The sequence below is a fragment of the Cebus imitator genome, unplaced genomic scaffold, assembly GCF_001604975.1.
Source record: "Cebus imitator isolate Cc_AM_T3 unplaced genomic scaffold, Cebus_imitator-1.0 Scaffold12, whole genome shotgun sequence".
Classification (NCBI taxonomy): domain Eukaryota; kingdom Metazoa; phylum Chordata; class Mammalia; order Primates; family Cebidae; genus Cebus; species Cebus imitator.
Window position 1 is genome coordinate 9,352,239 of NW_016107327.1, and position 24,452 is coordinate 9,376,690.

General features: G+C 39.4%; 1 long non-coding RNA gene across 1 annotated transcript; it reads right to left on the reverse strand.

The window, feature by feature from the left end:
* Nucleotides 1-9,083: 9,083 nt before the first annotated feature.
* LOC108282058 lies at nucleotides 9,084-10,072 on the reverse strand. Its single transcript, XR_001816245.1, has 2 exons — nucleotides 10,018-10,072; nucleotides 9,084-9,217 (listed from the first exon to the last, which is right to left on the reverse strand). It is a non-coding gene; the product is annotated as an uncharacterized LOC108282058 (long non-coding RNA).
* Between the last annotated feature and the right edge of the window lie 14,380 nt (nucleotides 10,073-24,452).

Genomic DNA, 24,452 nt, shown 5'->3' on the forward strand with positions numbered 1-24,452 from the left:
GATTAGTATTTGCACAGTGATTTGTACAAGTTCTTCACACATCTAAAGAGAATGTATCTTTAACCAGTGAATGAATTGCACAAGTTTTTTCCAGTTCATTGTTTTTAATTCATGTATATTATTATACAAGTGTATATAATATTATTATACAAGACACACAAAATTTTTTTGGTAGTGAAAGTTATCAATATATTATTTTATGGTTTCTCAGTTTTTTATTATAAGTAGAAAAGGCTTTACTATTCTGAAATTATTTTTAAAGTATATTCTATTTTTTCTTTTAGTACTCTTATGAGATTTTTTCTTTCTAAACTTTGGGTCCATTGGAATCTCAGTATCTACATATTTTTTCAGAGGTCTACACATTTTAATATCATTTATTGACTTAAGCTGCCTTTTCTCTACTGATTCAAACTACCAACTTTTGTTCTACACTAATTTCCCATATATATTTCTGTCTACTTACCCATATGCCAATACCACTTTACAATGTATTTTGACACCTGGTAGGATAGTCTTCTTCATTAATTATCTTAAAAGCTAGCTGCTTTTAAGATTTTCTCTTTATACATTCTGCAGTTTCTTTGTGATGTATCTTGTTAAAAATTTCTTTTCATTTATCTTTAATAGTTATTATTATTTTAATAACTTACCACCTCACTTTTTTCTCATCTTCTGAAATAATAATTATACTTTTGAAAGGGAAGAAAGACTTTCTTGGAGAAGAGAGACCTTCTTTCTCTGTCCTCTATGTCTCTTTATCACTCTGCTGTATTTTTTATTTCTTTGCCTCTCCGCACTATAATTCTGTATAATTTATTCACATTTTCTTCAGTTCTCTAATTCTCTCTTCCACAGTGTCTAATCTGCCACCATCCCCATTCACTGACTTTTCATTTTCTCTTACTCTATTTTTAATTTTAGAAGTGCTAGTTGATCTTTTCCGAACCCACAATGTCAATTTTTATTGTTTTCTATTTCTTGCAGATATTTTAAATCTTATCTTTCATTTATTTAAATAAAATTAGCATAGCTTTTTGTACACCCTGTCTGATCATTCAAACAGCTGCAGTTGTCTAACTCCCTTCTGGTATCTATTTTGCTGGCATTAGCTGTTGGTGCTTTGTTTTCTAGTGCTTGGCAGTCTTCAACTGTACTGCCTACTGCCCTTGAAAAATCATTCATACAACATCCCCAAGGCCTAGGATGAGACTAACTGCCTCCAGAGATGATTAGCGTTTGCTTCTGCCAGCTGCTTGGGGACACTATAGTTGCATATCACTTGAAATTCGTAGCTCAAAGTTTCTTGGCTCATTTCAAAGACATGTATTTGGGCAGCACATGGGCAAATGCTGCCGGCCAATGATTCAGTGATGACATGCTATCAGGGACAGGTTTTCTTTTCCTTTTCTCTGCTTTGCTTAGTGTCAAGGTAACCCTCTCATGGTTCCCAGGGACCATGAGAGGGTTACCTTGACACTAAGCAAAGGGGAGGGGAGGGAAGGGAAGCAGGTCTACCTTTGGTTTGCCCTTACCCTGAGGGTGAAGACCTTGGGAATCACAGCTTAATGTGGGGCAAGGGCCTCCTATGAGGCCCTCCTTCCTGCCTTGGGTGAGTCCTGGCCTTTGACTTCTGTCTTCTTCATTCTGAGAATCCATGAAAACCACAGCCAACTCAACTTAACCTGATCAGCCATGGGCAAAATCCAATCAGGACAAAACCTAATTACATGGCGAGTCCTGATTATCTTGTCAGCTTTTCAGTGCTTTTAAAATCAAGTTTGTTTAACATTTTATCCAAATATTCATGGTTTTAAGTGGAAGAATTAATCTAAATAACTGAGTCCATTATTACCAGACATGGAGTAATGTCTGTTGATTTTTCTTATAAGTTTTAGTAACAGCTTATCTAGTTTTTGAAAATCTTGTATTTTTATTGGCTTCACATTCCATTTATAGATACTTTGGGAGAGTTACATTTTTTGCTTTAAGTCTTCCTACTTAGGAATATGGTATGCCTTCCCATTTCTTTAATGTTTTTCCTCAATAACATTTTAAAGTCGCATTTTATATAATTTATATTTTGTGTTAAATTTTTACTCTTACACTTTAAAAAATTATTTTTTATCTCTTTTTTGCTCACATCTCACATTCCTTTCTACCAAAACGTTTACTTTAAAAAAACTATACCTAGATGTTTTCTTTCTTTCCATTATAATAATATAAATATTAAACCTTTAGTTTTCCCCAGAATTCTGCCCCAGCTCTGTCCCACAGGTTCTGATATGTACTAGCTTAATTATTTTCATTTATAAAAATATATCCCTTAATTAGTTTTATTTTAAAAAATATATCCCTAATGGAAGAGTTGCACATGAAAGAATATTTTAGCATTTCCAAGTGGTAGAATTTTTCTCTTTTTTACTCTTTTTATTATTAGTTTTTAAATGAATTGCTTTGTGATCAGAGAAGCTTTTTTGGACTCAGTCTAATTTTTGAAGTTTAGTAACATGTTCTTTGTGGACTTGGATATGGTCAGTTTCCAGCAGAATCCAGGTCTCTGTTCTGCTGCTTCCGCTGTGGTCTTGGTTTCTAGGCTGTCATTTTTGCTAAGTTCTGCCAATTTGTTATTGTCTTGCTAAATATTTCCTGAACCGTTGTATATCTGTTTTGGTTTTTTTTAGCTCCTGTTTTTTATTGTGATTCTTTCACTAAGTTTTTTTTTTTAATTTTTACATTCATGACAGTATGTTGGGTCATAAATGTCATCTCGTTTTGTGGCAATATTTTTCTAGTGAAGCTTTTTCAAACCAAATTAATTTGTTTTCTTGTTTCATTTATCCTCTTTTCATCTATAGATACTGTGTGTGCTCCCTTTTGAATACTACTCATCTCTAAGTCAGATCAGGGCTTTCTGAGGTAGCTGTCTGCAAGACATTTGGACGGGGAAGAGGGCGGTGCCCAGAGTTATATTCTAAGCAAGCAGGAATTCTCCTTAAATATAATATTGTATGGATGAGGGACAACTTTTAGTTTTGCTTCTCCTCCTGCAGGGACTGACAGACACAAGGAGGGCTGCACATGAGGGAATCTCTCTTCTCCCCGCTTTGCTGATATACTAAATAATGAAGCTTTTAATTGTGACTGAGTATCTGAGTCATTGAATTCCTCAGTCTTCTGGAACTGTAATCACACAAGGCTTTCCTTTAGCACAGGGATACTCTACAGTAAAAGACTACAGTTAAACTGCACATGCCCTCATTGTCACTCTCATCGAATGCTGTAGCTTCAACCTCCTCCTTCGATCCAGTTTAGAGACTAAAACATGGGAATAAGAAAGTGTGAAGACATTTTCAGAACGGAATAACCTGTGTGAAGGGCAGGGTCCTGATGCAATGGCCGTCAGTATACCTGAAGGTGTAGGTTTTCTTTTTGGGACAAGGAGTCCCTACTGTCTGGCCACCCCCCCCCCAAAAAAAATCTTATCATACTTTGATTATATTATCCAGGAAAATGGACTGTCCTGGAAAATAAAAGTCCAGCCTCTGCTAAAACTGAAGTCTTGCAGGTAAAATCAGGGGCACAGGTCAAATACAGTTTTCAGTGACCTATGTCTGCAAGGCAGTCCGAAGCAATAAACTGTGCAAGGTTGAGTAAGCCTGATGATATCAATGTACTCTGTACTGAAATCTTTGTAATATCTGTTTTTACTGTTCCACGGGTATGTATCTTCTATTTGCTTTCATCAGAGATTCCGAAGACAGTTGTCAAAACGAAAAGATTCTCGTACTTGTTTTTTGAAACATCCAAGAAGTACCTAAAAAGACAAGGGGAACAAATAACTACTACTACTAATCACTGGACGCTGATGATGTGCTGAAGGTGATATCTTATTCACAACTGCGCCACGTAAATGATCATCCAACATTTTCAATGTTGTACTCAAGGCTCAGAGAGGGTAAGAAACTTGCCTGGGTCATCCAGCAAGCAAGGACCAAATCTGGGATTCAAATACAGGCCCTGAAGCCTGCAGAGCAGAGTGGGAGCTGGCACTGACTCAAAGACAGGAGAGTGGAAAAAGAATCCTAGGATTCCTGCAACGAAGCAGGTCCGGTCCCTACAAGGGGCCCCGGGCCTCGGAGGGGGACTTGGCCAGCGAACACAGGGTGCCCGGAGCACAATACCTCCCTCATCCAGCCCGCAATTTTCCATCCCTACCAGAGAGCTGTTTGAAATACGACAGCTCCAATCCCCATGACTCTCTTAAAATTCCTCCACCATCCCTGAGGCCTCCCAGTCCCAGTGTGGGAAATTCTGCTTTAGAGGGATGTTATGAATATTAAGGAACAAGTGATTATTAATCTTTTGGCAGACGTACACTCCTATAGAAATGTTAACCGTATGTTCCCATTTAACTTCATTTATAGCACTTGGGCAACACTAAGACATTTGCCTCCTGTTTAGGGCTTACACTAGTCAGAATTTGCAAAGAAATCATTAGGCACTTCTTCCATAAGGCAAAAGAGACGCTGTCAACATCTTCATGCCATCTGATCTGGAGGGTTTGGTTTGGTTTCTGCTTTGAATAATACCCTGTAGTGGACTGGATCTATTACAAATAATCTCTTAATTATGTCACTTACTCCAATCAAAAGACTTCATCAATTCACCATTTCTCTGAGACCATTTACAGGTTATTAAAAAATCTAAGTTCCATATAGTTGTCCTTCAACTTGGATGTTAAGCTTGACATGATTCCTTTCCACGTGTTTTCATTTTCTTCTGCAATAGATGCCCCCGGAAATAGTGCGTTTATCTCCCAAATTCAATTATCCATATTAATGAGGGCCTGCTATCTGCAAAAAGTGATATCCATAAGTGTTCTAAGAAGCTTTAACCTTAATAACTTTATCACAATCAATAGTTCCAAATTCATCAAAGAGGGTTTCACTGGAGTTGCCAAAAAGGAATACAATGTAACTGCTCTGAGAGCCTTCACCCTGTTCTCATCCGGTTTCCAAGGAAGATGCAAAGAACAGAGAGGCACAAGAAAGGTGGGCAGCCAGACTCAAGAACGAAGCGGAATGAGGTCTCTGTCTACAAGCTGGATAACTTCCATTTCTGTGAGCTAGAGTCTGTTCCTCTCCGTGCTTCTTCTGTTTTTCCTCTCCTCACTGGAGTGCTAATGAATACCTTCCCCTGCTCCGGAATGCTGTTAAGTTGTGATTGTTCTCCATTTCCAGGTCTTTGCGGAGGCCACAATGAGACCGATCTCTTCCATGGTTCCGTGTCCTCCTCCGGGATACAGTCCCCAAAGGCACTCTCCACTCAGTGCTCAAGTTCCACTCACTAGGCAGGTCATACCCCCAGCCCCGTAAAATGTTTCTGGGGGTTCTGGGCTCTGAAATACTTCCATCTCGGCCTCTCAAAGTGCTGGGATTGCAGGCAGGAGCCACTGTGCCCGGGCCACCAACACATCAAAAAAAAAAAAAAAAAAAAAAAAAAAAAAGAGAGAAATACCCCATCCGACTCTTCTGCATCTTTAATAAATGAAGTTAGTACCAAGAAGTCTTAAAGCGATCAAGTCTTCATTTACACCCTTTAAATATCTGTAGACAGTTATCGTGGCCCTCTGTCAAGCACCACAGTGACCCGTTTCTGCCCTCTCTCAGAAATGCAAAGGAGCAGTATTCACGCTGTTTCAAAAATCTTCGGCAGCAAGGAAGTCTGACTCCGTTGTTCTCAGAAATGGAAAGTTAATTCGTCTCTATCCTGTAAATGGAGAAGTTTTTACACAGTTCTCCGAAGGAATTCACAGTGCAGCACACAAACAACAGGGATATGGTCATGCGTTTCCTTACTTAACAGAAAAAACACCAGGGATGTTGTCAAATGACAGTCATAAAATCACATTTTATTGAACAGGCTTTATACTTGTAAGACGCCATCACATCCTTGTGTCTCTAAACTGCTTTTTCCTCCACTTTTGCTTTTTGCTCTTATCTCCTGGTAAAGTGCATGAATCTACACCTTGGAGCAAACTTTAAACAGATTCCACTTTAAATTTTTCAAGGACTGTGACTTTAGTAGTTATTCCTCTGTGTGTATGTGTGTGTATGCATGTGTGTGTGTGTGAGAGAGAGAGAGAGAGAGAGAGAGAGAGAGAGCGCCAAATGAGTGAGTAACTGAATAAGCAAATAAATAAATAAAAATTGCAAAATGGATCAAACAGGAGCAAATATGAGATAGTTTAATTTAAAAAGAAGAAAGGAACTCTAGTTACATTTCGAAATTCACTGTTGCTGTGTGCCATGACTAAAACACTTGGACCCATAAAATTGTGCTGACTGAGGGAGACACACAGTGAGGTGCAGGCTGTGGGGACAGACAGTCCTGAGTTCGCATCCTGGCTCCGACACGGACCTACCTCCCTAAGCTCTGAGCCTCAGATTTCTCTCGTCTGAGGCAGGTCCCCATAGCCATAGCAGGCACCTTGTGGGATTCACAATGGAATGATGCCATACAGTGCTTGCCATTGTACCTGGCACAAAGTGCTGAATTTTCTCTGGATGGCATTCAGGTAAGTGTCAAAGTGAAGAAATTTTTAATTTTTGCTAAAGCTGTGATGTGTGTTCCATAGATGTATTCTTTCATATCTCCTACTTCTTACCTTCTATTTTTTAAGTCCTTACTGTTGAAGTTTACTGAAGCAGTTCCAGGACTCATTTCAGAATTAGGATCCAGCGCTCCACATGCCCCAGAAGTGACAAGGCCATGTGAAGTCATCCCTTGGCTGTGTACGGGCCAGTCTTTGGAGGGCAGCTTCCAAGACCCAGGTGGTACAGAGGTCCTGCCTCCAGCCCCGCTCTGAGTTCTCTTCCATTGATTGCAGCCCTTACTCGTTTTGGATGAGGCAGCTGCGCTGGAAGCAGGAAATAAAGGCAAGTGCTCAGAGAGTCAAAGAAACATCTCTCCGCATAAATAAGAAGCAAGACATAACTAAGAAGGGGGGAAAGGCAAAGTGAGCATTTTTTGAATCCTAGAGGGTATTGTTCAAATGACCTCTCTTCTAGAACTTTTAATCTGAAGTTGAAGAAGGTTCCTAAAATTCTTTATACCAATAAAACTTGGAAATGTTGAAAGAGTCCCAAAAAGGGCAGGCATCTTAGACGTGCTCCCGCTTTGTTGCCCGTAACTGCAGTCCCTGTCCCACCCTGTTAATCTTGTCAAAGCAAAATGCCCAGCCGGGATTCACGGATACTGCCACATCTGAAGGCTGGAAAAAGGAGCCAGGTGTGAGTTTGCTGTGGGTAGAAAAGGAGGAAGTAGCAAAGCTACTTGGCTGAGAGACCTGGGGACTGAGAGCTTACTGTGATCTAGAAAATAATGAGTCTCCAAATTAACAGCTGCTGGCCAGGGAGACCCTAACATAAAATGCTGTATTTACTTAAGGTTCAGTCATCTTCCCTGGGATTGTGGATATCTGCACAGGATGGGCTGCTTGGCATGGCTGGGAGCCCTGCGGCTGCCACCAAGCAGTGGGCACTGGGTCCATGGATTGGGAAATCACCCCCTGCTGGGTCCCACATCAGCTTTACAGAATCTGTCACATTTGACCCTCATGGAACACAGGAGTCAGGTGCAGTGGCTGTCATCCCATTTTATGAAATGGGAAACTGAACCTGGGGATATTAAGTAACCTGATCAGGGTCATGCAGGGTTGGGATTCACATTCCAGCACGGGGACTCTGGGGTCACGCTCCTAGCCACTGTGCTATTGAGCCTCCTGCAGGTGGACCTCAGCAACCTGGAAAGAAGGCACAGGGATGTGTTGAAAGTGAGCTTGAGCAATAGTTACCTGTGCCCTGTCCTGGGCCCAAGATATACCAACGTTGGGGAGAGTGCATGTCCTGCTTCAGCATGGCAGCTGCAGATGTGGATATTCCAGTGGGTTCCTGGGGAGAGGGAGAGAGATTTGGAGACGGGGGGAATGCGGACCGGTGAGGTATGTGTGTAGCACAGACACCCACCTACCCCAACAGGGATGGCCCTGCCTATCCCTACACAGCTCTTTCCTCTTTACCAAGTTCACCTCTTCCCAATTTCAGGGTTAAACATTCTTACCTCCCCGCTTGCCCTCCCCACTCACCTCATCCCCCAATTCCTGACTCCCAGTTAGAGCGTCTTCTTTCCTGGTGCCTGTACACCCAGATTTCCAGTTGCTACTTGATCGATCTTTCTCCTTGTTCTGTGAAAGCTGCTGACACAGGGGCTCGCTATTATCATATCCTTATGACCTAAATCCTGGCTTCAAGTCCAGCTTTTCTTCAGATAGGACCAAAATTAAACAACAATAGAAAAAAAAAAACCTTAATGCCAAATAAAAGCAGCATCCTTTTTCTTAAAATTTTATGAATTTTAGTGTCAGTCTGACTCCTGAAACTTAAATGAAACTCATATTTTCTGTGCTTGGTATTGTAGTCATTATGATCGCTTTACATTTCTATCTCTTCCAACTGGGTCTTTGCAACTTGGAGATCAAGATGATTGCATAGCAGCATTAACAGCTAATAAATCAGGCTCCTCCTTGCCATTTTTCTGAGCGGGGTTGATGAAGCCAAGGCCCTACAGAATAGCGGGGAGCCTCATTCTGATGCTCATCCTCTACTTGGGTTCTAAGGTCAGGATTCCATGCAAGAGCCATGCTGCTCCTGATGAGGAATGCAGGCCTGAGATTTGCCATGGTATAGGTCTGTAATCGTTTTCTGAAATCTTTGAACCAACATGATTTAGAATTGTCCAGATTTCAGAGAAGAAATGTGCCTATAGTGCATATTAGATAACATCCCCTATTGGGGTCTGGAGTAGCATCCCCTAATCAAACATAGTTATATTTCTGCAGCTCAGTATTTAGCTATAAGTATACAACATAAATAGTCTACTATCAATTCAGTTTAGCTTTAACTGTCAAATGAGTTTAGATCCGACCAGTCTTTGCTGTCAAATGAGTTACCAAAACACTTTCGGTTTTCAATTTGTTTTGGATCTGGGATTTTATAGAGAAGAGATTGTGAGCCTGTAAATGCAGATGGCTGCCATTTATTGAGCATGCTTATGTTCTGGTGTAATCCCAGAAACAGCCTGCACAGGAAGGCACTGTTCTTTGCTACATGTCACAGATGAGGATGCTTCCATGTAGAGGGGCTAGGAAGATAACCTGAGGGCACAGAGGTAGGACGAGTTCAAATCTGGTGGAAACCAATGCAAGACATCTCTTGCCACTATGAGGTCCTCTCCCTAAGAAAATAGTGAGCTTGGCCGGGCACAGGGGCTCACTCCTATAATCCCAGCCCTTTGGGAGGCTGAGGTGAGAGGACCCCTTGAGCCCAGGAGTTTACTACCAGCCTGGGCAACAAAGAGACCCAATTTCTACAAAACATAAAAAATTAAAAATTGCTGACTCTGGTGGCACACACTTGTAGTATCAGCTACTGGGGAGGCTGAGGTGGGAGGATCACTCAAACCCAGGGTTTCGAGGCTGCAGTGAACTATGGTCACACCACTGCACTCCAGCCTGGGAGACAGAGTGAGACTGTAGAAAGACAAAAGAAAAGAAGAGAGGGGGTGGGGAGGGAGAGGGAGTCGGGGAGGGGAAAAGAACAAACTGGCTTGACAGATGGCCCCTCCCTCCAGGTGATGGCTTCCTGTATCTCAGGCCCCAGGCCACTTGGTGCAAGCTGTCTTCCCTTAGCGTTAGCTCCAAGGGCTGTCAGGTGGACGTGGATCCCCTGCCATTTAAGCAGGGCCTCTCTAGTTTTATTTTCAAAATCATTTAGTGCTGCAGACATTCTTGAAGCAGTCATTTCCTTCCCTTCTCCTTTATTAATGGGCTTATTTCTTCCTCCTCCCCACTGCCGCTCTGAGGCGTTTGTGAAAGGCCTGTTGTTGCCTTTGGCTGACTCCACCTTTCTCCTTCTCCACCCCCAACCTTATCTTCTCCCAGCCAGCGGGACTAACCTTTGCGCCTTTCCTCCTGCATTTTCACAGGGGAGCCTTCCACCCGCAGGGTTCTGTGCTCCTGGCCACCTCCTTGTGAGAGGGCCTGGGCCAGGGCTGCAGGGAAGTCACACTCTGGGTTTTAAATGTTCCAGCTCTGTATGGAAGAACCGCCTTAAATTGCCTCTTGCATTTTGCCTTTTTGCAGAGGGCAGAGCCGTGACGCACACCCTTTGTGGGCTGGGGCTGGGGGTCTTCTTATTCCAAACCTAGTGCAGGATCTTGTGCCACTTGGCAGCTCCTCGCGGCTTTGTGACTCCTTCAACACAAAAGGAACCTGTGGCTGACCTTAGCTTCTGCTCTCCAAACCCTCCCTGGAGGAGCCCCCCCTCCCCCCAGTGTTTTCATCTCAGCGGTCAGGAGACTTTGGCCAAGAGGAGAGCTGACCTGGTCTGACCATCGGCTCCCCCTCTGAGTGACCTTCAAGCAAACTTTCACTTACCCTCTTTTTTCTTCCTGTCCTCACCTATAAAATGGGAGCCGTGGGAATACTCCCATGGAGTCGGTCTGTGGAGGAAATGAACTAGCTGAGCGAATCCCTGACTGGTCATAGTCTCTGCTCTGAGGGCAGAGGCCCCCTTTCCTTGGTGCTGCAACGTGAAGTCGTTAACTCCTCTAAGGCTTACAATGGGGTGCTGCTAGGCTCACAAATGCTAATGGTTTTTTTGTTTTGTTTGCTTTGTTATAATTTCAACTTTCATTTTAGATACAGAGGGTGCATGTGCAGGTTTGTTATGAGAATACTGGATGATGCTGAAGTTTGAGGTACAAATGATCCTGTCACCCAAAAGTTAGCATGGTACCCAAAAGGTTTCCGATCCTTGTCCCCTCTTCCTTTGTCCCCTCTCTGATAGTCCCCAGCATCTTTATTCCCATCTTTAGGTCCATGAGTACCCAATGTTTAGCTCCCACTTATAAGTGAGAACATCCTGTGTTTGGTTCTCTGTTCCTGTGTTAATTTGCTCAGGATAACGGCCTCCTGCTGCCTCCACGTTGCTGCAAAGGACATGATTTTGTCCTTTTTTATGGCTTTGTAGTATTCCATTGCATATATGCACCACATTTTTTTTTCACTTTTAAGTTCAAATGTACAAGTGCAGGTTTATTATATAGATCATCTTGTGTCATAGGGTTTGTTATACTGAATATTTCATCACCCAGGCATTCAGCCTAGTACCCATTAGCTGGTTTTCTTGCTCCTCTTCCTCCTTCCACACTCACCCCTCTGAAAAGTCCCAATGTGTGTTGTTCCCCTCTATCTGTCATGTGTTCTCATCATTTAGCTCCCACTTATAAGTGAAAACATGCAGCATTCCATTTTCTGTTCTTGTGTTAGTTTGCTAGGGACAATGGCCTCCAGCTCCATCTATGTCCCTGCAAAGGACATGATCTTGTTCTTTTTTTGTGGTTGCATAGTATTCCATGGTATATATGTACCATATTTTCTATATCCAGTCTATCCCTGATGAACACTTAGGTTGATTGCATGCCTTTACTATTGTGAATGGTGCTGCAATGAACATGCACATGCATGTGTCTTTATAATAGAATGATTTGTATTCCTTTGGGTATATACACCCAGTAATGGGATTACTGGTCAAGTGGTATTTCTGCCTTTAGGCCTTTGAGGAATCACCACACTGTCTTTCACAGTGTCTGAACTAATTTACACTCCCACCAACAGTGTATAGTGTTCCTTTTTCTCCACAACTTTGCCAGCATCTGTTATTTTTTGACTTTTTAATAGCTATTCTGACTGGTGTGAGATGGTATATCATTGTGGTTTTGATTTGCATTTCTCTAATGATTGGTAATGTTGAGCTTTTTTCCATACGTTTGTTGGCCACATGTATGTTTTCTTTTCAGAAATGTCTGTTCATGTCCTTTGCTCACTTTTTAATAGGGTTTTTTTTTTATTATAAATTTGTTTAAGTTCCTTAAAGATGCTGGATATTAGACCTTTGTTGAATGCATAGCTTGCAAAAACTTTCTCCCATTCTGTAGGTTGTGTGTTTGTTGATAGTTTCCTTTGCTGTGCAGAAGTGCTTTATTTTAGTTAGATCCCATTTCTCAATTTTAGCTTTTGTTGCAATTGCTTTTGGCATCTTCATTATGAAATCTTTGCTCATGAGTATGTCCTGAATTATTGCCTAAGTTGTCTTACAGGGTTTTTATAGTTTGGGGTTTTACATTTATGTCTTTAATTCATCTTGAGTTAATTTTTGTATATGGTGTGAGGAAGGGGTCCAGTTTGAATCTTCTGCATATGGCTAGCCAGTTATCTCAGCACCATTTATTGAATAGGGAATCATTTCCCCATTGCTTATTTGTCAGGTTTGTTGAAGATGAGATCACTTTAGGTGTGCAGTCTTATTTCTGGGTTCTCTATTCTGTTGTATTGGTCTATGTGTCTGTTCTTGTACAAGTACCATGCTGTTTTGGTTACTATAGCCCTATAGTATAGTTTGAAGTCAGATAGTGTGATGCCTCTAGCTTTGCTCTGTTTGCTTAGTATTGCCTTGGCTATTCAGACTCTTTTTTTGGTTCCACATGACTTTTAAAATAGTCTTTACTAGTTGTATGAAGAATGTCAATGGTAGTTTAATAGAAATAGTATTGAATGTGTAAATTGCTTTGGGCAGTATGGTCATTTTACTGATATTGATTCTTCCTATCCATGAGCATGGAATGCTTTTCCGTTTGTTTGTGTTATCTCTGATTTCTTTGAGCAAAGGTTTGTAATTCTCCATGTAGAGGTTTTTCACCACTCTTGTTAGCCATATTCCTAAGTATTTTAATCTTTTTGTGGAAATTGTGAATGAGTGTTCACTTCTGATTTGGCTGTTGGCTTGATCGTTATTGGTATATAGGAGTGCTAGTATTTTTGTACATGATTTTGTATCCTGAAGCTTTGTTGAAGTTGTTTAATCAGCTTCAGAAGCTTTGGGGCTGAGACAATGAGGTTTTCTAGGTACAGAATTATGTCGTCTGCAAACAGGGATAGCTTGACTTCCTCTTCCAGTACTATATTGAATATGAGTGGTGAGAGAGAGCATCCTTGTCTTGTGCCTGTTTTCAAGGGAGAATGCTTCTAGCTTTTGCCCATTCAGTATGATGTTGGCTGTGAGTTTGTTACAGACGGCTCTTATTATTTTTAAGTATGTTTCTTCAATATTTTGTTTATTGAGAGTTTTTAACATGAAGGGATATTGAATTTTGTTAAAAAGCTTTTCTGCATCTATTGAGATAATTACATGGTTTTTTTCCTTTAATTCTGTTTATTGGATGATTCACATTTATCAATTTGCATATGTTGAACCAATCTTTCATCCCAGGGATGAAACCAACTTAATTGTGATAGATAAGCTGTTTGATTGCATCACATTTTCTTTATTCAATCCACCATTGATGGGCACCTAGGTTTATTTCATGTCTTTGCTATTGTGAATAATGCTGTAATGAACATAGGAGTACATGTGTCTTTTTGGTAGAACATTTTCTTTTGAATATATACTCAGTAATGAGATTGCTGGGTCAAATGGTAGTTCTGTTTCAAGCTCTTTGAAAAATCTCCAAACTGCTTTCTACAGGGGCTGAACTGATGTACATTCTCATCAACAGTGTATAAGTGTTCCCTTTACTCCTCAGCCTCAGCAGCATCTGTTGTTTTTTGACTTTTTAGTAATAGCTATTCTGATGAGTGTGAGGTGGCGACTCATGGTGGTTTTGAATTGCACAAATGCTAATGTGAAGATTGTCATCTCCACTAGTTTCCCCACCATCCCTGCTGTTGCGTGGCTGTATTCTTCATTTCATAGAATATTGAATGTCATTCATTTCAGACCCAACAGGAGCATCAGACATCCTTTGACTGGCCTTATTGTGCAGTTCAGGGAAGAGGATCTCATAAAGTTGCCCAGGGCAGGACTAACCTACAGACAGCACTGGGAGTAGACCCCAAGGGTGGGGTTTTCAAACAATGCTGTGTTCTGGGGTGGCCAGTCATCTGGGTTTGCTGGGGTCTCTCACAGTTTTAACACCGAAAGTCCCTCTTCTCAGAAAACCCCTTAGTCTCTGGCAAATCAGGATGGTTAGTCACCTTAAGTCTCTGGTATTTGTGAGCTTTGTTGCTTTATTAATGAAAAGAGTATTGTTTGTTGTGATTTTTACACAGTTTTTTTTTTTACAGTAGGAAAGAAACTACCAATGCCAACCTTGCACATCAGCAATTATTTTAAACCACTGACATCTAAAAATTCATAAAAATCAACATTTTCAGTTAATCATGCTGCTTTATTTTTTATACTTCCGTGTCATATCTCATTAGTTTATTCCAAATCTAATGAGTAATCTGTTGCTGGCTGTTCAGAAGAAGCAAATGCACTTTGAAGTTGACCAAGAGTGATTTCAACACTGTTAATAAAGAAATTCCACAAAGTTCTAACTAACTTTTGGGAGTAGCTTACAATCCATCAGACTTAATCCTCTATGTTTGAAAATGTTTGGTTCTCTGGAAAACATTATGAGGCGCTTCTGTTGTAGAGTGCACTGATAGAGTGGAAGTACTATGCAAACTAAAACATCAAACGATGCTATTAATGCAAACGTCTTACTACAGTGGCTGGGTTTTTTTGTTTTGTTTTTGGTGGAAGAAAGTGGATAAATCTAAAACGTCACTTGGCCTGAAATATGCAGGTACTCAAGAAAAGTGATTATTGTTCCCCTTGGTTCAATCTATAATGAATGTTTATTGCATGCTTAATAGAGGCTTGTCCGGGCTATTGGCCATTGAAGTAAATGACATTGAAACAGGCAGAAAATGGCTACTATCCTCATGGAGCTCCAATCTAGTGGAAAAGAGAAAATTATATAATGACACAAATAGGGATGGAATTATAATTGTGATAAGTGCTTTGAAGCAGAATGCTGGGTGACCTGGGACTGTCTAGTGGGGTACCAAATCTAATCTGAGAAAATGACATTTAAGTAACTCAAGGATCAGTTAACCAGGCTCAGGCTTTGGAAAACAGCATTCCAGGTACTAGCATGGACAAAGCCCCTGAGGTAGAAAAAGCATTTGGCATATATTAAGATACTGAAAGAAGGCCATTGGGCCACTGACTTGACAGGAGCAGGAATAACATTTTAATTCTACAGTTGGAGATAACAATAACTTTGCGAACTCTACAAGCAATCAGAACCTCTTGGGTAGTTCCACCAATGCCACGCCCTTGCAGTGAGAGCTTCCAGTCAGTCCCAGTGATGCCATGGTGTTATCATTCCTGAGGACCTTGACATTATCAGCTTCCTCAAGCTGTAACTGAGGCTCAGTAGGGTCAAGGCTTGCCAAAATGCGCACAGTCAGTTAGAGGCAGTGGAAACTGTGAGCGAGGCTCCTTGATCCTAAGTTCAAAGACCTTTCCATAGCTCCTCCATTGCCCTTGTCTCAAGACAAATTTTTCTTCTGGAGTCTTCCACTCCCAGAGCCCATTTGGGTTTTCTGATCAGAACACCTTTTCCCTCCTTCTCTCAGTGCTCCCAGCACCATGAGAGTCTGTTATTCGTATGATTCCTTTGCCACCTGTGATGCTGTTCCCCACAATTGTTAGCAACACCCCAGCATCTGCAGGGGAGATTGTGAATGTCTTCCTTGGGAGCCTCAAAAGAAAATCTTGCAGAATCACCATCCTTAGTTCTCCTCCCAACTAGTATTTGAAAGCCACCCTTCATTTTGTTTACAGCAACCATGATGGGAATTGTCATAAATTCATTTGCTTTGAAAATCACTCACCACTTTACCATCCTCTGGGGCTCTACTTCTCACTAGAGCTCAGTCTCAAAGTTCCTCCTCACTCTGTTGCCATGGGTGACCCAACCACACAGTCACCATACACTATGTTAGGATAGCCCCTTGTCATTCACTATCACAGAATGGATGGCAGGAAAATCCCACAGGCTCTCAGACCTATGTCACTGGGAAAGCTTTGAGCATTAGATTTTTTAAAAATAAACATTTAAAAAAGTAAGAACAATCATGCCTTTGATTGTAATGTATCTGTACAAGGAAACCCTGGTACATGTTGTCCCTCTGAGAGAGACAGGTGGGGGCCACTGCACTTTCTGGTCAGAAAGGGCTGCCTGCCAAGGCTTCTTAAGGATATGTGTCACTTTGTGGTCCCTATTTCCCTCCCCAATAAAATAACAATTTGGAAGGGTTTGAGATGAAGAGAGTAAATCAATACCAGATTACAAAAGTTGCAAAAATGTTCCACCAATTCATCAAACTGCATCTGAGGGCTTGAGAACTGCCCTGGGAAAGAAGCACCCCCATACTTTGGGAAATCAATGAGCACCCCAACATTCTTGTCAAGTAAAGAAAAGCCACAGAGGAGCAAGATTTGTTCTTAATCTTCAAGGTGACTATGAAGATGTTATGAAAATAAGAATATTTCTGCAAGACTGTGCTTTTGAAACTGCTCTTTCAGCAATCGTTCAGTGTTGCCATGCTGGGTCTGGAGAGTCACAGCCTCATTGGATTTTCCTTATAAATCTTAGAAGTGGAGGTCAGGGTGAGTACCTTAATGTCACTAACACATTGTTACTAAACTCTTAAAGTCAGAATAATTTCTAAGTGTAGCAACAATTTGTCTTTAAGCCATTGTTCTAAACAAGTTGATGTCCCTATAACATGAACCCTTACTGAAAAGAAATAATACCTCTTTTCAAGGCTCAATTTAATTTTCAAGGTGAGACAATCTGTGAATATAAACAACTACTATTAAGGAGTGAGGCACATCTGAATTTTGAGGAATTTTGTAATAATCCTTATAGAAGGGCGGAATGAGATTCGCCTTGTAGTAACATGAATACCTAGTGGGTTCATTAGCTTATTATAAAGATCTTGGAGAAAAGCAGCAAAAAATTGCTACTGGAAAGGAAATTAATTGGGCCATAGCCAAACAGGGCTATCAATGGCCATTCACAGAAAGCTAGCTTGAGAACTGACTGCATCTCCCAACCCAGGCTGTCTAGCACGATGGCACATCTACCCAGAAATGTCCAACACAGTCCTATGATGCCAGCCCGAAAAAGATTTTCTGTACCTATTCTCATTTATTTCCTTCATTCCCGTTATCTCTCTTCTCCTCATTCTTCTCACCTACAAAAAAGTTTTGGAAGTTGCTGGTTTTCTTAATGATTACTGAAAATATAAAGTGGTTCTCTGAAATAATATTTTACTATTGTATTTCACATTTTTTTAATGTTTAGCATTATTGCATACTTTTTCTTTCAGATTAACTTTAAAATTACTTCTGCAAGTTTCTCCTGCAATTTCATGAGGTATCAATATACTTTTATAGACATTAAATTAAATATATAATATAAATATGTGCATTTATTCATCTAATATATAGATATCTATTTTTAGATGAATTAACCAAGCCTCAGAGAGTTAAAATTACTTCTTGCTAGAGATCACATAGCCAGCATTTTCAGAGCCAAAATTTAAACACAGATCAGTCTGATGTCAATAAAAATGAGCATATAAATTATTTTTAATATAAAAATCTGAAAAAAATTTATGATTTTAGATAATTACAGAGCTCTATATATGATTGAGTCATAAGGTAACAGATTTGTCATGACAGTTACTATAATCATATCAGTAAGGCACTTAAATAATCTTTTAATTAGTAAAATAGAGAATCACCTTAAAATATGTAACATAAAAATGCACATTAATATATTCTGATTATGATTTTGGTGAATAAGAAAGTACTGGCTGGGTGTGGTGGCTCATGCCTGTAATCCCAACATTTTGGGAGGCCAACATGGGTGGATCACCTAAGATCAGGAGTTCGAGACCAGCCTGACCAACATGGTGAAACCCCATTTCTACTAAAAATACAAAAAATTAGCCGGGCATGGTGGCGGGCTTCTGTAATCCCAGCTACCTGGGAGCCTAGGGGAGGAGAACCGCCTCAACCCAGGAGGTGAAAGTTGCAGTGAGCTGAGATGGTACCATTGCACTCCAGCCTGGGCAACAAGAGTAAGACTCAGTCTCAAAAAAAAAAAAGAAGAAAGTGCTGAAATATTCACCAAAACAAGCTTTTAACAAAAAGGATTAAAAAAAAAAAACAAAAGGACCATGTAAGGCCTTCTGATTTCAGCTTAGTATGTATTCATCTAGGTACGAATATGCCAAAAGAACAGTAGAGTACAAATGATTCTGTTATTATTGTGATTATATTAATTTTTTATAATATTTACAGAATACTTTTATCCACATTGTTCCATTTGATTCCATTATACAGAGAGATGGTAAAAAGACTCAGAGAAGATTAGTTACTCCTAAAAGGTAATGGTACCAGTAAGAGGAAACTGACACTAAGCCTTGTACACTGATCTTACTGTAAAATTTTCTTCAAACATAAATTTTTTTAAAAAGCATTATTATTTTAGATCAGTTTTAGATTCTGCAAAATTTATCAGAAAGTACACAGTTCCCATATGCACACATGTTCAGCCTTCCCCCCTGCCCCTGCCTGCCCCACTTGTATCAACATCTCCACTAGAGTGGTACATGTGTTATAATGGAGGAACATTCACTGACACACCACTATCCAAAGTCCATCATTTACCTTAGGGTTCACTGGTTGTATTGCACAGCTTTTTATATTTTGACAAATACATAATGGCATGCATCCACTAGTGTAGTATCATAACCAGAGTAATTTCACTGCCCTAAAAATCCCCTGTGCTATTCTCACTCATTCCTCTCCTTTTTCCCCTTCCTACCCCACCCAATCCCCTTGTAACTACTGATATTTTTACTGGCTCTATGGTTTTACATACATTATACATTTTATAATGTATATAAAATTATACAGTGTGTAACTTTTTCAGACTGGCTTCTTTCACTGAGAAATGTACATTTAAGGTTCCGTTATGTGTTATCATGGCTTGATACCTCATTTCCTTTTAACACTGAATAGTATTTCATCATATGGATGTACCACAGTTTGTTCATCTGTTCACTTATATAAGAACATATTGGTTGCTTCTAATTTCTGGTAATTAAGAATAAAGCTGCTATAAACATCTGTGTCTAGATTTTTGAGTGAACGTAAGTTTTCAACTCATTTGAATAAATACCAAAGAGCATGATAGCTGAATTTTATGGTAAAAGTATATTTAGTTGTGTAAGAAACTGCCAAACTGTCTTCCAAAGTGACTCTACTATTTTGCATTCTCACCAGCAATAAATGAGGGTTCCAGTTGCTCCATATCCTCACCGTCATTTGATGTCAGTATGTTGGATTCTTGCCATTCTGATAGGTGTGTAGAAGTATACATTTTTGTCTTAATTCACAATTCTCTTAACAGCGTATGATGTGGATCATCTTTTCATATGTTTATTTACCATGTATATATCTTCTTTGCTGTAATGTTTGTTCAGATCTTTTGCCCATTTTAAATCAGGTTGTCTGTTTTCTTATTGTTGTTTTAAGAGTTTTTGCATATTTTGGATAATAGTTCTTTATCAGATATGCCTTTTGCAAATATTTCCCTCTGGCCTGTGACTTGCCTCTTATTCTCTTGACAGTGTCTTTTGCAGAGCAGAAGCTTTTAATTTGAATAAAGTCCACCTTAACAGTTATTTTTTTCACGAATCATGGCCTTGGTGTTGTATCTAAAAAGTTATCTTCAAACTCAATATCATTTAGATTTTCCCCTATTTTATCTTCTTAGAGTTTTATAGTTTTGTATTTTACAGTTAGATCTATGATTTATTTTGAGTTAATTTTCATGAAGTTTATGAGGTCTGTGTCTAGATTCTTAAATCTAGACTCCTCTCCCCTATTCTTTTTTTCTCTAAAGAGGATTTCCAGTTGTTCCAGCAGCATTTGTTGAAAAACTATCTTTTCTGCATTGTATTGGCTTTGTTCCTTTGTTAAAGATCAGTTAAATACATTTGTGTGCATCTATTTCTGGGCTCTCTATTCTGTTCCATTGATCTATTTGTCTCATCTTTCACCAGCACCACACTGTGATGATTACTGTAACTTTATAATAAGTCTTGATATTTGATAGTTAGTCCTCCAGTTTTGTTCTCCTTCAGTATTGCATTGTTTATTCTGGGTCTTTTTCCTCTCCGTATAAACTTTAGAATTAGTTTTTTGATAGCCACAAAAAAAAAAAAATTGCTGAGATTTTGATTGAGATTGGGTTAAATCTGTAGATCTAGTTGGAAAGAATCAACATCTTGCTAATAGTGAGTCTTCCTATCCATGAATATGTGATATCTCTCTATTTATTAAGTTCTTTGATTTCTTTCATCAAAGTTTTTTTTCTCATATACATAACAAACATTTTTGCTAAATTCATACCTAAGCATTTCTTTTATTTTCCTCAGCAAATTCTTGAGGTTTTTCTCATATGGACACATTTCTTTACTCACGCATAGGTGCATTATATATTTTGGCTGCCACACATTCACTCTTCAAATACTTAATAGTCTACTTGGCAGCAGGCCTTCTTTTGGTAGCAGGTATTGGTAATTCTATGGGAAACAAAAATAGATTTGGTAACTGCCCTTATAGAATTTACAGTCAAGTGGAGGATGTGCATACTAACAAACATCACATAATGTAAAACTTAACTGTGATATAAGCTGTAAAGGAGAATTAAATAGTACTATAAGATTATATAATAAGGAAATTTGACCTAGGAAGGTAAAGACAGATTTCTCTGAGGAAATGACAATTGACATCTGAAGGATCAGACTTCAAAGAGAGAAAACTATATTCCAGGCAGAGGAAAGAGTTATATGCAAAGGTGAGATAGGAAAGCAGTACAAGTCTCTGGAAAAAGAATGTGAGCACATAGAATGAGAAGGAGCATGATACAGGTTGAACTTGGTAAGGATAGTCTAACCATATGGGTGTGGGTCTTTAATCTAGGAATGATAAGGAGCCATTGGGGGATTTTAGGCAGGGATCACTTGATAAGATTTGCTTTTCAAAAAAGTTCACTTTGCTGGTGGGCAAAAAATAACCAGGGGTGGCATGAGTAGATGTGGCACTAATGAGGCTGAGGCCTTGTTTGTGCATAAATATGTACATGTATATGTGTTGAATTTGTCAAATGAATTAGAATGCCACCTTATTCTTTCCCACAACAGGCCCTTCAGATCTATTCTTTTGACTTGGTTTTCCCCATTGCTAGCTTAATTACAAGCACATCTATAGTTTATCTGGTCATTTTTTAGATAATAAAAGTTCAGCCCTCTATAATAATTGCATAGCTTCAATTTGTTACCTAATCAAAAACATGTTGATATAGTTTGGGTATTTGTCCCTGCCCAGATCTGATGTTGAAATGTAATTCCCAATGTTGGAGGTGGTGCCCCAACTCCCACATCCCCATTGTAGGAAGTGTTTGGATCATGGGGGTGTATTCTTTATGAATAGCTTGGGCCATCCCCTTGATGATGAGTGAGCTTTTGCTCTGAGTTCACATGAGATCTGGTGGCTTAAAAGTGTGTGCCCCACCCCCCACTCTCTCTCTCTGGCTCCTGCTCTGCTTTGTGAGGCACTACTGGCTCTCCCTTTGGTTTCCACCATGAGTGAAAGCTCCTAAGGTCTCCCCAGAAGTTGAGCAAGTGCTGTCACAATGCTTTCTATAGAGCTTACAGAACCATGAGCCAATTAAACCTCTTTTTTGTATAAATTACCCCAGCCTCGGGTATTTATAGCAATGCAAGAATGGCCTAACACACGTCTCCTTCCCCATGGTTTGGAAACCTGCAGTGGAAATAGGTGTTTTGGCCAATTTCTTTTCCCACGTCTGGCTCCACCAACTCACCTATTTGCAAGCTATTGTTTTAAACGTCTCCAAAGTTGGGCACCAGCTGGGAGTTGGGGGAAAAGTAGAAATAGCAAGGACAGCTAAAGGACAGAAAGGTCTTACCTGGTTGGTGCAGTTGTAACCTGGAGTAGATGCCCTCTGCATATGGTAGACTTCTTATGAAGATGCACTCTTTTGGGGGGTATTTCCATGAGGTCCTTAGGGTCCTCTCCTCTGTAATCCTCCTTGGCTATTGGCTAGTATCCCTCACCTACAGCTACCTTCATATAGGCAATGCTCCTCCTACTGGCTGCTAATGACCAGCACCATGATTTCCAAGAGTTTGTCTCTCTGTTAGGAGTCACATTGGTCAGAGTCCCCCCTCTAAATGATGTAATTCAGCTTCATTCTTTGGGTCCAATATTTGGCCCATAGGAAATTTACACATTCTTTCCCCTGCCCAACTGAGGAAGTCAATCTTTTCTAACCAGCTTCTTCCCTTGGCTTTGTTATCTTGGAGCTCCTGGCTGGTCATAGCCTCTTGCCTTTAATTTTTCAGGGATGGATCAGATACCAGTCCTGTCTCTCTCTAACCAGAGGACCCATGTCAAGCTTTTCAAATGGTACTCTTAAAACCCTACTTCTTAATTCGAAGACTTTCTCTCCCTTCCATAGGTGAAATACATGGCTCATTAGCCATTCTTTAAACAGAAAAGAAAAGAAAAAACCTCAACACAGACCTCTTCAATTACAGTGAATTCTTTGTCTTCTCTTTCATATCCTAGAGGGGAGTGATGGGCCAATGGTGTCAGAGGGTTTCACAATTTGTTAGCCTGTCCTGCATAGACAGTCTAGTACCTACCAAGAGGTACAGGATGTGGAGATATTAAACAACTATTGTATTTGTCCTCAGGTTTGGGGGCCTCAGCTGAAACTCTGAGTCAACAGGAAAGTCCCATCTTCACATAGTATTATATATATGTCATGAGGTCCTACTGGTAGCTGTTCAGCACATTATAATTTAAGTTATGTACCTTGACAAACTAAATTTGGAAAACACTACTCTATTGTTCTGCTTTTAAATATGATGTAAGCTACTGGATTGAGATAATTTTAATCATTTTGAGGGACTATTCTATATGTAATTTGTTTAACTTTTATCAGAAATGGATGTTGAATTTTGTTAAATGTCTTTTAACATTTATTAAAGTGAACATAAAGTTTATTTCTTTTGGCCTATTGATGTAATCAATGACATTTCTAGATTTTCTAGTATTGAGTCATTCATGGTTTTCTAGAGCATTAATCTTTTAACATAATGCCAAATTAGATTTGCTAGTGTTTTTTAAAAATATTTTGTGTCTGTAGTCATAAGGAGACTTGGTCAAAAATGTTTTATGCCATCTTTGTCAGGTTTCACTATATGCTAGCTTTTTAAAGAAAATGTAAAGAATTCCATATTTTACTTAAATTTTAGTGCTCTTTACAAGTTTTTAGTTGAAGTCTAATATATGTATAGAAAAATATATATATCAACTAATTTTCACAAAGTAAACACAGCTGAGTAACAAGTATCTCCAACACTCCCTCTTTTGCTACCTATCCCCCGAAAAGGTAACCACTACTCTTATTTTCAACAGAATAGGCTAATTTTATCTGTTTTTATATTTTATCTAAAAGGACTCATGCATACATATTCTCCTGTGGTTTTCTTTAACTCAATATTATGTTTGTGAGATTCAGTCATATTATTGTGTGTGACTGTATATAACTCATTTTCTTTGAAATATAATATCCTATTGTATGAACATACAAAAAAATTACTTCTTCATTCTGCTATTAATGGGCATTTGGATTGTTTTCAGCATGAGGCTATTACAAATTCTGCTTCTATGAACATTCTAGTACATGCTTTTTCTTTAAATATACACACATATCTCTGTTGGGTATATACTTAGGAATAGAATTGCTCTTAACCAATGCATATTAGTTGTTTGCCATTTTCTGATTGTTTTGTAAATATCTTGTATATATTTAGGATGCAAAGTAAAAGGATGAAAAAAGATATATCATAATATATCATACAAACAGTAGCCATAAAAAACTAGAGTGGCTATGCTAATATTAGACAAGACAGACTTTAAAACAAAAATTGTTACTAGAGACAACAAAGTGAGTGAATCTTAATGACTTGAGGTTAGGCAAAACCTTCTTATTTAAGACACTAAAACCACAAGTGACCCAAAAAAGGCACCCTAGAAGAAAACCTAGGCAAAACCATTCAGGACATAGGCATAGGCAAGGACTTCATGACTAAAACACCAAAAGCATTGGCAACAAGAGCCAAAATAGACAAATGGGATCTAATTAAACTCCAGAGCTTCTGCACAGCAAAAGAAACAACCATTAGAGTGAACCGGCAACCAACAGAATGGGAAAAAATTTTTGCAATCTACTCATCTGACAAAGGGCTAATGTCCAGAATCTACAAAGAACTAAAATCAATTTACAAGAAATAAACAAACCCATTCAAAAGTGAGCAAAGG